At 40.3% G+C, this 15,000-nt stretch overlaps 2 protein-coding genes and 2 long non-coding RNA genes across 4 annotated transcripts in view; 3 read left to right on the forward strand and 1 right to left on the reverse strand.

Moving 5' to 3' along the window:
* LOC138973308 (arylsulfatase B-like) overlaps positions 1–15,000 on the reverse strand; it is a 443,818-nt gene that overhangs the window by 252,125 nt on the left and 176,693 nt on the right. The gene's annotated exons all lie outside the window — the stretch shown is intronic.
* The window catches only part of LOC138973307 (uncharacterized), a 97,481-nt gene that overhangs the window by 51,157 nt on the left and 31,324 nt on the right, over positions 1–15,000 (forward strand). The gene's annotated exons all lie outside the window — the stretch shown is intronic.
* On the forward strand, positions 3,117–9,973 carry LOC138973303 (uncharacterized). The gene is made up of 4 exons (XR_011457957.1): positions 3,117–3,265; positions 3,573–3,653; positions 6,186–6,232; positions 9,740–9,973. It is a non-coding gene; the product is annotated as an uncharacterized lncRNA (long non-coding RNA).
* On the forward strand, positions 6,866–9,114 carry LOC138973302 (uncharacterized). The gene is made up of 2 exons (XR_011457956.1): positions 6,866–8,034; positions 8,719–9,114. It is a non-coding gene; the product is annotated as an uncharacterized lncRNA (long non-coding RNA).

The following is a 15,000-nucleotide window of genomic DNA, read 5'->3' on the forward strand; positions in this document are numbered from 1 at the left end:
TTATACAAACAGACACACACCCACACACACACACACACTGTACATAGGCACGCACACACACACGTACACACACCCACACACACTCACACAAATCTCATACACACAAAACACACACTTATACTTATTCCCCCCTCTGCTTCTTTACCTCTGTAAACTTGTAGAGCTAGTTATTTTTCGATAATGACCCAGCAACCAAACAAATAACGAGCCAGCAACAGCCTGAATCCTCGATAGTGCAATGGGTTGAGAAGCTGTTCTGTTTTGGTACTACTTTTGCGACTGAAAAGTTCAAAACGCTCTATACGTACGAAATATACATCTCTGGAGCAAACAATACAAACATACCGCATTTAAATTAACAACTACAGGCCTGAACACATGAATCTCCATATAAAATCCATGAGTTCGGTTGTTTTCTGAATATAGATCTGCTGTGCACACACCGTTCATCACAAGCAAATTCCCAAGGCAAGTAACTCATACTCTTGCCGACAAGAGTAGTTCCCCTTCTTTTAACGCAGTTTCTTCGACAACACTGACTGCAATCCGACGGTCAGTTTTCAACAATATTTCATTTTATAAACAGATCACACGCAACCAAATGCACACATCTCATCAATTTAAACAACATAAAGCGGTTTCATACACTATTTTCCCCAAAAAACTGAACTTCATACAGTAATTAACGTTGGAACACGGGTGCAAAAGTTCGTCTGCTAGTCCCATTTGACGAAAGAACATTATCTTTAGCGATACTAAAACATAAACAGAACACACAATATCTGCCTTTACCGCCACAGCAGAATAACAGCTTATCTGTGTACTTGATTTTAGTCTAAAACAGGGAAACTGACAAGAAGTGTTAACAGAATGGAATGATTTGCACGGAACTATACAACCGCGCATTAATCGATCGCCTGCGCAGGTTGACTGGTTGAGTGATTCGGATTCGATCAAACTTTCGCACAAAAACTCCTGTTTTCTTTGAATAACTGAAGAAAGGGGGAATAAAGAGGTTACACACCTCGTCTCAGTGATTATTAAAAATAATGGTCTCAGTTCGCGGTCATGAAAAAGCTCGCTGAAGCTCGCATTTTTCATGATCCGCTAACTTCGACCATTATTTTTAATAATCACTGAGACTCGGCATGTAACCTCTACGTCGCCTAGTGGTAAGGCGTCCGCCCCGTGATCGGGAGGTCGTGGGTTCGAACCCCGGCCGGGTCATACTTAAGACTTTATAATAGGCAATCTAGTGCCTGCTCCGCCTGGCGTCTGGCATTATGGGGTTAGTGCTAGGACTGGTTGGTCCGGTGTCAGAATAATGTGACTGGGTGAGACATGAAGCCTGTGCTGCGACTTCTGTCTTGTGTGTGGCGCACGTTATATGTCAAAGCAGCACCGCCCTGATATGGCCCTTCGTGGTCGGCTGGGCGTTAAGCAAACAAACAAAGAAATACGCACATAGACAGTCGGACACACACACACCTTTACAAACAAACACCTATACACACTCAAACACACACAAACATACACACAAACTCATGCACACACACATTCACACACACACACACACACACACACTCTCTCTCTCTCTCAAACACACACACACACACACACACGCACGCACACACACACACACCCCAAGTCACACACACACATACACACACTCACTCACACGCACTCACTCACTCTCTCACAAAAAGACTTCATACACACAAAACACACACCCATACGCACATGTATATGGACAGACGGACATACACACCTTTACAAACAAACACACATACACGCACACACATGCACTTATGCCCACACACACACTTACACACACACGAATACAGACTCATGCACGCGTGCGCGCATACACACACACACCACACACATACGAGTACAGACTCATGCACGCGTGCACACACACACACACACACACACACACACACACACACACACACACACACACACACACAAACAGTAACACTAACACATGTGCACAAAATGAACACAAACGCACACACTGCGCGAGAGAGAAAGACTACAGGGAGGCATGACGTCATGATGCATTAATTGACGTCAAAGACTTTCGACCGTGACGTATTCTTCTTACGCGAGCTTTATCCATAGACTTGGAAACTACGGAATTTCTACCCGTCCAAAGCGGCCTTGGGTGGCGTTTGCTCAAAAAATGGGGGCGCCTATTGTACCCACCGTATTTTTGTTAGTTCGGTCCCAATTTTTGGTGAACTTCCATCTCCAACTGTAGCACGTAGCCGGGCACAACGAATCCTTCTTTATCATACATATTATTCGGTGTGCACATTTCTCAAGTCGATACAGTATTCACGACTTTTTTCCGTGACCTTTCGGATTTCATGGGGGCTGCCATTTTGTTCTCATCTCCTCAGTGTGTTCCGGTCTGAAACCGGTTTAAAACACCACTAGGCGGAAACCCCAAAACAATGACGGCCGCCTTTTTCGAAATAACATTTTCAGAGATTGTACACAAAAACAACGCCCGAACGGAAAGACAGAATGTGTCTTTCGCTAGATTGCAAGTCAGGCTTTTCACTTTTCCGATGAAGACAACCGCTGAGAGTGAAGAAACGACGCTGTTCGACTTCAAAATCTCCAGTCGCAGACGACCTTCGCTTTCGCAGTACAGTATATAGGCAGGTGCAATGTTACTCATTTTGATCAGCTCGTTTACGTATATTTTTTGCATTCAGATCAATTAGAATGATTGGAATCAAAGCAGGAATAACTTCGGCATGCAAATGCATTTATTTGGCGAAATCAGTACAGCAGTAAGCTAGATTTTTTCCCTTCAGTTTGTTTGCGTGACTGAATTTTGTCTTCAAGAATGTACCACTTGCTTGATTTTGATGATTGTTTGTTCAGCTCATTGGCACGAAATGCATCTTGCAAAATATCAATTTGTTGAATGAAAACGGAATAAGTGACGTTCTAACATTTATCTGCTTGCAAAAACAATCGCAAGGATAGATCTATCTGCTTCATTGACAGACAGATTTTCATTGAATTTAAAAAGCATGACTCGGTTTGCAGGCTCTCCGATTAGATCTATTTAGTGTTTGTGTTCTTAGATTTATTGGCCATGTGGGCTGTTTACGATCATAACACAGTGTTTGTTTGTGCTGGTGCAATCTGCAGATCAAAGGGGATTGACCACATGGTGATGCAGTGATCAATGCAACTTGTGTTCACCACTCAATGCCTTCTACCAATCTCAATGGCAAAACGAAAGGTACAGTAACATGCTTGTGATTTCACATTATGTAATGTCTCTGGCGATCAACATTGTTTTTAACTCTAGTCTAACTGATCATGCTTATTACTATTAGTATTCAATTACATACGATATATTCTCCGCCACAGCTCCACCCTCACCCCATAGCACTGCCAATCAGCCTCTACACTACAGTCCAACAACTACACCTCTAAAAACCCCTACCCTCCGTGCAACATATGGTCATAGGGAGTGCTCTAATTGTTCCAGAACATACCCGACCACACTCATTCACAGGGTACTGACAAAGGAACTTGTTTTTCAGTCTCCATCAGGGCTGTCACCTAATATATGCAGACAGGTGCAACGGACGTTTTAGCAGCCACTGTACCACACATGTCATAAGGTAAATATAGGTATGTTAGTATATTTACAAACTGTTCACTCTGTTGGTTTTTCTTGCAGCATTTATTCAGAAACTCTGTAAATTGTGGCAATTACATATGCGGACGTTCAACTTATTATTGAAGAAATAGAATCAAAATTGGTTTATTAAGTATTTGAATTTTGATCATGTGATCAAAGAAACAGTTTCTTGAACAGCTAAGCTGCAAGTGAAGTACAAGGACAACAACATAAACAGGTGACTGGAGACTCAGGCATTGTTTTTTTTTAAAAATATGCACAGCAATGTTTACTCAGTACTGGGGGGGGGGGGGGGTGGATTTAAAGTGTTCTTTTGGCTTCCAGAGAGGTGCTGCGCCTGTTAAGATGGAAATGAAATAGAATAGTTGATGGTAAGGGTTATCACAAAACAGCAAGGATAATGTTGCATGCCTGTATTTTCAGTTTGAGTTTAAAAAAAAATTAAATACTAGTTTTCTGATTAGCTATAATTCACGTGAGAATATTATAAGATGCTACCTTTTTTGACTCACATGCGAAGCAAAAGTGAGTCTATGTACTCACCCGAGTCGTCCGTCCGTCCGTCCGGCCGGCCGGCCGGCCGTCCGGAAAACTTTAACGTTGGATATTTCTTGGACACTATTCAGTCTATCAGTACCAAATTTGGCAAGATGGTGTATGATGACAAGGCCCCAAAAAACATACATAGAATCTTGACCTTGCTTCAAGGTCAAGGTCGCAGGGGCCATAAATGTCCAAAAAACAGGTATTTTTCACATTTTTCCCATTTTCTCTGAAGTTTTTGAGATTGAATACCTCACCTATATATGATATATAGGGCAAAGTAAGCCCCATCTTTTGATACCAGTTTGGTTTACCTTGCTTCAAGGTCAAGGTCACAGGAGCTCTTCAAAGTTGGATTGTATACATATTTTGAAGTGACCTTGACCCTGAACTATTGAAGATAACTGTTTCAAACTTAAAAATTATGTGGGGCACATGTTATGCTTTCATCATGAGACACATTTGGTCACATATGATCAAGGTCAAGGTCACTTTGACCCTTATGAAATGTGACCAAAATAAGGTAGTGAACCACTAAAAGTGACCATATCTCATGGTAGAAAGGGCCAATAAGCACCATTGTACTTCCTATGTCTTGAATTAACAGCTTTGTGTTGCATGACCTTGGATGACACATGTATTTTTGGTAGGAAAAATGTGTAAAGCAGTTCTTAGTGTATGATGTCATTGCTAGGTTTAGTTATTTGACTTTGACCCTGAAGGTCAAGGTCATGTAAAGGTCAAGGTCAAGCATGTGAGTCGTATGGGCTTTGCCCTTCTTGTTTAATTTTTTTATAAGATTAGCTCATTGAGTCTGACAGGAACATAATTGAGGAATGCTTATAATTTCTTGGCCAGCAAAAAAAAAAAAAATAAAACCCTTGAAATGAAGTTTACGCAGGTTAGATGTGAGGATATCTTAATTGGGATAATGCATTTACCAGTAATTACAACGAGAGATTTACTTAGAAAAACTGAAGTCATTCATAAACAATAATTATGATTACAATCACAGAGTAAGGGGAAACATGGCCTTTGGTCTGGAACAGCAGCTGGAATGGTCTACTTGTCAAACCTGCCTGAATGTGCTTTTTGGCTCACGAAGTGTAGCCTATGCGATCGTAACTTTGTCTGTCTGTGCGTTTGTGCGTGTGTGTGTGTGTGTGTGTGTGTGTGTGTGTGTGTGTGTGTGTGTGTGTGTGTGTGTGTGTGTTTGTGCGTGTGTATGTCTGTGGTAGAAACTTTAACATTTCCGAGTCTATGTGTGAGTGGTTATCCAAGACTATGGATAAAGCTCGCATAAGATTACGTCACGGTCAAAAGTGTTTGACGTCAATTAATGCATCATGACGGCATGCCTCCCTGTAGTCTTTCTCTCTCGCGTGGTGTGTGTGGTCTCGGTCATTGTTATTTTGAGCGGGCCGAGACTATTTGGCAGTCGTGTCCCTGTAAGTAGGCTACATGCAGACAGACAGATCTAGATCTAGTGTCTCTCTTTCTTGCACAGTGTCACCTAAGCTTTCTGTGTGTGTGGGTGTGTATGTGTGACGGAGTGATTGAGTTTGTGTTACTGTTTGTCTATTTCTTACGTGAGCCTTGAAGGCTTCGCCTCTTGTTTATTTTTGTATACCTAGTGTGAACGACGTTTAGGTATTTGCAGACTAATTATTGTATTGCTGTTGTTTGTTTGTGAGTTATGTTATGGTGTGTCCTAAATTGGTCGGAATTTGTTGTGTAACAGTATGTTCTCATTTGTAATTTGTTTCTCCATGACCCCAGAGGAACAGACTTCATATTAAAACCTTGAGACCCTGAAAATACTTGCATACTAAATTTTTTATTTTTTTTATTGGGGATAGGCAAGCTCTTGAATTCTTCAAGCCTTGAGAAACTTTCCAGTCTGATATACATGTACCAGAAAAAAGTGTGATCCTAACAATAACATGAATACTTAATTCAATATGTGCAGGAGCTACTTCGGCAGACCCATATGGCTAGTATCACAATGCAGGGAAGGTGAGTTCATTGATTTATGTTTTTTCCACCTTTTCGGTGTTTGATGTCAGCCGTGATTACCCAATGAGAACTTCAAAACATGTTGCTGACTTGCGAAAACCCAACCATGACATCTGATGTAGTTGTGTAGCCCATCTAGAGGATAGAACATATAATTTCGTGATAGCATAGCAATGTTGTGTGCCTGACTAAATCTCTGCACATCACAGTGAAGTCTTACTTTATGATCATATGATTCAATACCCCCCCCCCCCTCCCCCCGACTAAACAACGAAGAGCAGGCACTACACACTCACATAACTACCAACTCCACAATGTCATTACATAATCAAGCAATCAGGAGAATGAAAGGATTCACCAGTGCTCCGCCACTCGGTTGGATAGCCATCACTATGCACAACAAAATCCATTATTGAGGGTTTCTTGGTCGTTTCTGAAGCTAGGGCTTGGAAGCTTCACATACAAATATTCCTAAGAAAAATCCTTGTCCTTGAGTAAGATTCCCAGTGAATGGGGCCGAAAACAACAAAAATGAATACTATTTTTTTTTAAATCAAAACATTGTTAAATTTGTTATCTTACTCATTGTGAAAGTCTGACCAAATCTGCGACATTGAGGCAAACAAGTTGGGGTGGGCCTTAAGGGCAGACACCACAGTGAAAAAAGTGATTTTTTTGTTCCCTGGTCATTTCGGTTTTCTTTCTGATTCTGGATTTTGAACCTCTTCTGGTTACTCTGATGTACTGATTTTAGATCAGAATTAATCATAAACGGTCAAAACGGCTAAATGAACAATGTATGTGTATGCAATTGTGTATTGAACAAACACAAAACAGCAAAAAAATGCGTATGTTTGAGAGGTGAATGTGAGTCAAACACATCGTCAACGGTGGTCACGTTAGCATGACTGGAATGAGTTGTCTTTTCTTTGCTACAATCAGTTCATACCGCGGACAACGGGAATTTCCGTTTACAGATTTCGCGCCGTTAGTAACAGCAACTAGAAGACATTCCAATGAGCCGAAGACAACCGATGAAGATTCCGGGAGATTCCGTGTGAAAATTTTTGTCTACTGACCAATCGAATCGCGGATATTAAACTTCGTTTATGCTCGGTCTCGTTCGGTTCGATTCGGCCTTCCCAGAATGCAATATTCTTGATTTCCGCCAGGTCTTGCCAAAGGCGATGTGAAACATCTACAGCTGCGATTTTCCTTGGATATCTTTGTGGAAACTTCAGTTTATCACACGTTTTGCCCCGATTTCAGTGCTTGACACGCAAAGGAGATAATTATCGACTAAAATCAGATCAGTTGCAGAGGCTGGCGTGACAGAAGTTTAAAAAGAAAGTGCGAGTCGATAGTGTCGTCTGCTATTGCTACGAACGAATCGGAAGATCAAGTTTGTGCATTCTTCTTCGTCCAGAATGAAAATTGGCTGGAAACTATGCTGCTTCCCTTGCAACAGCTGAGATGGAGCAAGAAATCACCACCGGTGGTGTACGTTTGAAGCACGTTGCCATGAGTGTTTTGAGCCACGACTTATTTGAGAGTTGCGGAGCGGAATGCGTACGGCAATAAGGACAACACGGAGTTTGCCATTTATGGCAACAAGAAGGCAGACCCTATATCTTTTCTCTTGAAAAAAGCAAATAAACTGCTTAGAAAAAGAACAATCAATACAAAAATGACTATGTTCAGCCATGGTGCAACTTGCATCTCCTGGGAAATCTGGTGCAGTGAATACTAGCCCAAGCAGAGCAGGGAAGATTCCAAGCAGCTGATAAGCAAGATGGTAGTAGGTATGTATTTTTTTCTTCTTTTGACAAACATGTAGAAGTTTATATATTTGTTTGGTTATGTGTGTGTGTGTGTGTGTTTGTGTGTGTGTGTGTGTGTGTGTGACTGTTTTATGCTGAAGAACAGAATCTAAGTAACAACACCCTGATGCAAAGAAACTGAATAGGATGCAAATTTAGTCAGTTATGTGCTGCTACTGTGAAGCTTGGTTGTCAAAAGGTTTGTCAGTGTTGGGGCAAAACATCTGTTCTTTCCTCATTTATTTTCTCGAGCATATTATATATAGCTTGCTCCTGTGATCAGTTTTCTTGTGGCTCAAACAAACATGCATTCACATGGCCCAGTGAGTGAACATTGCTTGTGGTCATACGTCCCATGCAGACCATATGGTTTCTGCATGCAATGCATGTGCAATAGCTGTAAACCAGATCAGCACTGCCTAATAGCACCATTCACATGATTTGTCAACATCTTTTTGTTCACTGCTTGACTATCAGCACTGACATATGCATGCGCCCAAATATCGTGTTACCATGTATCACAATATTAGAATACCTTTTTTCAAATGTGTGTGTAAGGGGGGGGGGGGGGGGGGGGGGGGAGGGTCATTGTTGGGAAAATGTGAATAGCAGTATATGAGTTTGTCATAGACATATATTAATTTTGAATTTATGTTGTCTCTACAGATGCAGAAGCTGGAGAGGAGCTTCCAAAGTACCCATGGCATTGCAAGGCAATTCACAGAAGTCAACCCAAATATTGTAGTGTAGAAAGTAAAGGACACTGTCATATGACTCCCTGATTATTCAAAGCAAGTCCAAAAGAGGTCAAAGATAAAAGGCTTCACTGATAACAAGTTGGGAGTTATGGATGGGCATACTTTACGCAGCGTGAACATAACGGATGAGAGTTGATCATTGTGACCTTCGAACAGTTTCCTTGGTGCTTGCAGAACACTGGGTGTTAATATTTTAAATTTTGTTGAATTTAGTTTCTGTTTTTCTTGTGGAACTAAGCAAGACTTGTTGTTTTGTTAGTGTTGTTTTGTTACATGTTTCATAAACGTTTGTGTACAAAAAATACATTTTCTTCGCGTTTTGTGTATTTTCTCAAAACTACTTTTTTGTCACTTCAAAAGCCTAAGGCTTTTTTTCTTATGAACTTGCGTTGTTGAAACTTTGCATACATCTTGAGTGTGTTATTTTGCAGAAACTGATAGAGCGATTTCTTGAAAAAAATATTTATTGAGAAGTTATACCGTTTTGGGGGGCGTTTTTTCATGAAACTCAACATCACTCACTTTCATCACTGATATTTTTTAAATGACTTGAGATATCAAAAAACGACTCTATCAGTTTCTCGGCATTGTGCTAAAGTATAAATAACAAGCATCAAAACAAAATTTCATGCAGTTTTAAAAAAGCCTTAGGGTTTTAAAAAGGGGCAGTTTGGCGGCCATCTTGGACTGCTACCATGGCAACCGATGGTCCAAATTTTTATTTTTTTTCATTTTCTCAGGAGATGGACTGAGTACTTAAATTCTGAAACATTTGTTGACCCAAGAGTTAAGAAACAAAAAAAATCACTTTTAACACCAGTGCCTCCCCTTAAACTAAATACTCTGAAACCAGCAGCTGCTTTAAGTAAGTGTATGTGTGTTGTCATTATGTACTGCTTGCACTAAATGCATTTTCTTTATCTCCTCAGAATCGAGCCACCCAGAGAAAGACCATTGACATGCAGGGCGCATAGTAAAACATATAGAATTATGGCGTGCAAGTCGGTCGACAGGTGCCAGCCATTGTCATCATAACAAGCAATGCAGATCATAGTTCCTTATGTTTTATGTTGTGCACAAGTCCCTAGATCTGCTTTAATTTTAATGTAGAATTTCATTATCAGATAATTTGAAACATTTTGTTTAATTAAATTGTAAATACGTCCAAGTCTTTTCTTCTTCTTCTGCGTTCGTGGGCTGAAACTCCCACGTACAGTCGTGTTTTTTGCACGAGTGGAATTTTACGTGTATGACCGTTTTTTACCCCGCCATTTAGGCAGCCATACGCCGTTTTCGGAGGAGTCCAAGTCAATTTGCAGCATTTTTTCTTTATTGTTCTTCTATATACCCTTAAAACTAACACATAGTAAAAACAAGAAATGTTTGTTCAAGGGAGATCATCTAAAGCTTTTTTTTTTTAATCTGTAAAATTGCATAGTGACATCCTCCACAAATAAAATGTCTTGAGAATAAAGGTATCTACACGGGTTGGCTACCTATTTCTTGATAGCTTTGCTTTTAAGTATAACTTTTTTCTCAGAATATTTTTTTTAATAAGTTTTATTCAAGGGAGGCAATAAAAAATATTTACAAAAATGTGTCCAATTGTGTGCTTACAAATATTAACATTTCTTGTAGCCCCAAGAAGTGTGTTTTGTCTTGTAACTATTGTGATTTGAGAGCTTTAGCACTGAATGCTTTGCATCCTAGTGTGAATAGCATTGTAAAGCTTGCCTCTTGCTAATTTAGAGCAGTAGAATAGAAAGCAGCCTACTCCACAATCTTCTTTCATATTCTGTGCATACTCCTTGACAAGAGAACCACGAGATTTGTTTTTATTCCGATGTTGCCTTTTCTATTCAATTAAATACTTAAATCCTACGTGCAACACAAACCTTTTTTGTGTTGGTTTGTTTGTTTATTTTTATATTTTGTAAGTATAGACCGTACTAGAGACCAGTCTTTCACCGCCGTATGATTGATCTGGAAATCTCCGCTAAGCAGTTCAATAACATAATTAGTACCTGGCTGAAGCATTTTTGCTACTCCACTCAAAATATGTCTAACTACGCACTCGTACTCTCTCCCTAACATAACACTTGTTCATGCAAAATTGTTTGCGGATTAGTAAAATTTGCATGAAATATTGAATTGCGAATTTTTTTAAATTTTTGTTGTTGAAAATTACGTAATCTTCAAAATAGATGAGTGTTTACTGAAGCGATAAACTATTTATACAAGTTAATAAGAATGGTTTGTAAGATCAAATACAAACCAGCAATACAACTGCTGTCGATAGATTACCCCCCTTGACTTCTCTGTCTGTTGGGTCAAACTACGCCAGACATTTCTCTTCTAGTGGCTCCATAGCATGAGATACAGGCTCCGAGGCAGAAACTGCTTCGTTCTGAACTTGAATACATCGGTTCCTCTCAGTTACATAGTCTTTTAATTCCTTCTGTCGTTTCAATGCAACAGGTAATCAAGCCTGTGAGTGTTGCATACTGTATCAAGTTCTGGTGTATTAGCGATCGAAAAGTTTACGAGGTAGTTGCAGAATCGATGTTTGTACGTACCTTTCTGGTCAGTTATCAGGAGATAAAAATTAAAAACAAATGACATGTATGCAACATAAGAGGCTAAAAGGCTAAGAAACTTGATGCCTCATCTGTCTCGGTTGCTAGTCTTCATCGTTCATACTCATAGCATATAGCAATACCATTTGTTGTGTAGAATCAATATGTTATTTTTTTCTGAAATAAAATATTCACGAAGAGGGTTCGATTCTGATCGAGTGAATATATGTGTCAAAAGCTGAATAAAACAATGCGTTTGTCTTTGACTGGTGAAGTAGAGCTGAAGCTTTTTGTGTTGGATGTAAGCTTAGTTGGTTTTATCACACACACACACACACACACACACACACACACACACACACAACCCTGATGTTTGTCAAAAATGTTGCATGTTCCTGCTTCACAAATGCCTGCACAAAAGCACACGGATGTACACGTACCTACCTACATACCCGTGCAAACAATCTACCACTGCAACACCACAGCCCCACACGTTTATCCAAAAGTTGTCTGAATATCAATACTGGCAAGCTTGGTATTGAACGGGGAACTCGACTTTCATGGCGTATGTGGTCTAGGTCTCATTTTATACATGCTAAACCACCCTTACAAAATAAAAAGCCACACATCGTGTAAGCTAATCGACTAAGCAAAAACCAGACACGCGAACAAACAAAAAACGAATACTTTGATTTTCAACAAACTTAATAACAGATGTAGGTAAATAATTATGCCATGCAAGGAACATTTCTATTTAATTCGGTCGATGCTTAGATCTAGAAAAACACCAGCTCACTTTATGGGGATTTGAATAGTGCTGTTTCATGAGTTCCAGATCTAGACTGACAAGGTAGTAGAACATTTATTTTTAGCTTGCAAAATTGAACTTGCCCTGCAGTCACCTTAAGTCGAACTGCTTTCCCTGCCACCGGGTGCAGCAGTTTGGCGGGGGGAGGGCCATAGAGTCGGCAAACTGGAAGTGGAACTTGACGAAATGTCACCTCGGGCCTAGTACGATAGCTTCTCATCGGATTGACGTACAAACAGCGTCAGGGCCGCTTCAAACTTACATACGGATTACGATTCCTATCCCCAGTTTCTCATGTTGGTAACCACTGGCTATTTGTCAGATGTGTCATTCTCCCACATTTGAACGATGCCCTTTAGTTGTCAAACCACGTTCTCTTTTTCCGCACAAACTGTTTTGCGTTCCGGACCGGAACACACTGAGGAGATGATCATTGACTATTTCTGATTGGACAATGATTCCAACGCCCACATGACCCTAGTTACAATGTCAAGGTCGGAAAGTCGTGAGCTTCGCTGGGATAAAGCTACCGACAGATATGGGTCGGTCAACTTGATCCCACCGATTCCATGAATTGACCTTTATAAGACCAGTCTTGCTTTTTCGGGTACATCAGTTTGGAATTCACTTCCATCACCCTTTAAGCACTTTACAGTTTTAAAAAATGTGTCAAAAAACACTTAATGTCTGAGTAGTTTAACGCGTTTTGATTTACCACACTTAGTATTACGCCAAAGATATGCTGTGCATTGTATATTCTGAACATATTTTTGTTGTACTATTGCTACATGTTCGATTGCTACCAGCTTGTACTTATAATTACTTGCATAGTATGCATTTGATTTTATGAATAACCACATATGTATGCTCTTCATGCCTCATCTTCATCATCATCATCATCATCATCATCATCATCATCATCATCGTCGTCGTCGTCATCTTTATCATCACGTGCTGAAGTTTTCTGACCTCCTTTTGTTGGTAAACTTTTTAATTTTTAATTTTTAATTTTTTCAATTTTATCATTGTGTGTCTGTGCGTCCCAAGGACCATGACCCTTAACAAACATATATCTTTAGTCTGTAGAGCAGCTTATTTTGAGCTTCGTAAGATCAGCACCATTCGCCACACACTCTCCTCTCAAACAACTAACACTCTTGTCTGTGCCTTTGTTCTTTCTAAACTCGACTACTGCAACTCTCTTCTCTCTGGCTGTCCTCTGTATCTCCTGCATAAACTACAAAAAGTCCAAAACTCGGCAGCACGCCTCATTCTGAAAGCACGAAAACGAGATCACGCAACACCACTTCTTCACACACTGCACTGGTTACCTATTCAAGCCCGCATTGACTACAAACTGTCCACCCTCTGCTTTAACTTCTTTTCTAGCTCGTCTCCTGCTTACTTCTCTAAACTCCTCACCGTCTATTCTCCAGCAAGACAACTCCGTGCCTCTTCTGACTGTCGCATCCTCACCATTCCACACACCAAAACCAAAACATACGGACAACGCACTTTTACTTTCTGCGCACCCACACACTGGAATTCTCTCCCCTTTCACATCCGCCACTCTCAGTCACCCCAAGCATTCAAACGAGCACTTAAAACGCACCTCTTCAAGAAATACAACCCCTGATTTTGTTTTCTCAGTCCATCAGTAGGCTACATGTTGTTTTAATGATAATGTGATAATGTGTATACACATTTAGGGCTGTTTTTCAGTATTAATAACATGTTCTGTTTGATTAAGGGTATTCAGCTGGTATTTCCTTGTTTTTACTACCTATTTTATTCATGTTTTTATTACTTAATTAGTGGAAGAATCTGTTGTAATGTATGTTTGATGGTGTATGCTTTTAATCAAGCGTTGCTGACTATGAATGTAGATGTAAATGCTTGTATAACTGTGTTTGAATTTTAAATGTGTCAAGCGCAAAGAGCATAATTGTAAAGTTATGATGTTGCGCTATGTAAATGCTCATTTATTATTATTATTATTATTATTATCATTATTATTATTATTAATCCTTGTCTTAATCCTTAAAGTTCAATTCAATTCTCTCTCTCTCTCTCACGTTTCTCTCTCTCTCTCACGTTTCTCTCTCTCTTTCTCTCTCTTCATCTCCCCATCTATTTCTTTCTTCATCACTCTCTCTCTCTGTCTCTCTCTCCCTCTCTCTCTCTCTTCATCTCCCCCCTCTCTCCCCCGCCTCTCCCCCCACTGCCAGCGAATTTAACTCCCAATTAAAAGACCAGAACAAACATGTTTTTCAAAGAGTATGCATGTTGGTCATAACAGGTGCCAAGTTTGAATTCCCTACCATGACCAACCCCAATTCCTACACGGCAGAGAGTGACCAGCTCGCACTCCCCTTTCAATTGGACACACACAACTGCACTGACCTCCCGGAGACCTCCACCATCATAGTAAGCAAGCGGACATGGGATCTCTTCGTCGACGTATGTAAGCTGCTGGTAAAGCGCGATGGCACGTGCTTCTCGTTTCACCCGGAGGCGTGCGAGTGTTGGGAAGAAAAGGGACGCTACGTCCTGAGCAAAAATATAGACAAGAGTGATATCACCCTGTGGAGTTGGAGATTCGGCAATGATGGACAGATTGCTGCGGAAAGGAAGATATCTTTCGATTTGCCTCCAAGTAAGAGAAAGTCTTTTTTCTTTCGTATGTGAATGTATATATATATATATATAGATAGGTTACAACACGAGTGGTTTTTTATATGGCTTGTATTTCAGTCAAGACCCAGCGGATGAATATCATCGGGAGACACGAGCCTCTGGCGAGTGG

This window comes from Littorina saxatilis, linkage group LG8, assembly GCF_037325665.1.
Source record: "Littorina saxatilis isolate snail1 linkage group LG8, US_GU_Lsax_2.0, whole genome shotgun sequence".
Taxonomy (NCBI): domain Eukaryota; kingdom Metazoa; phylum Mollusca; class Gastropoda; order Littorinimorpha; family Littorinidae; genus Littorina; species Littorina saxatilis.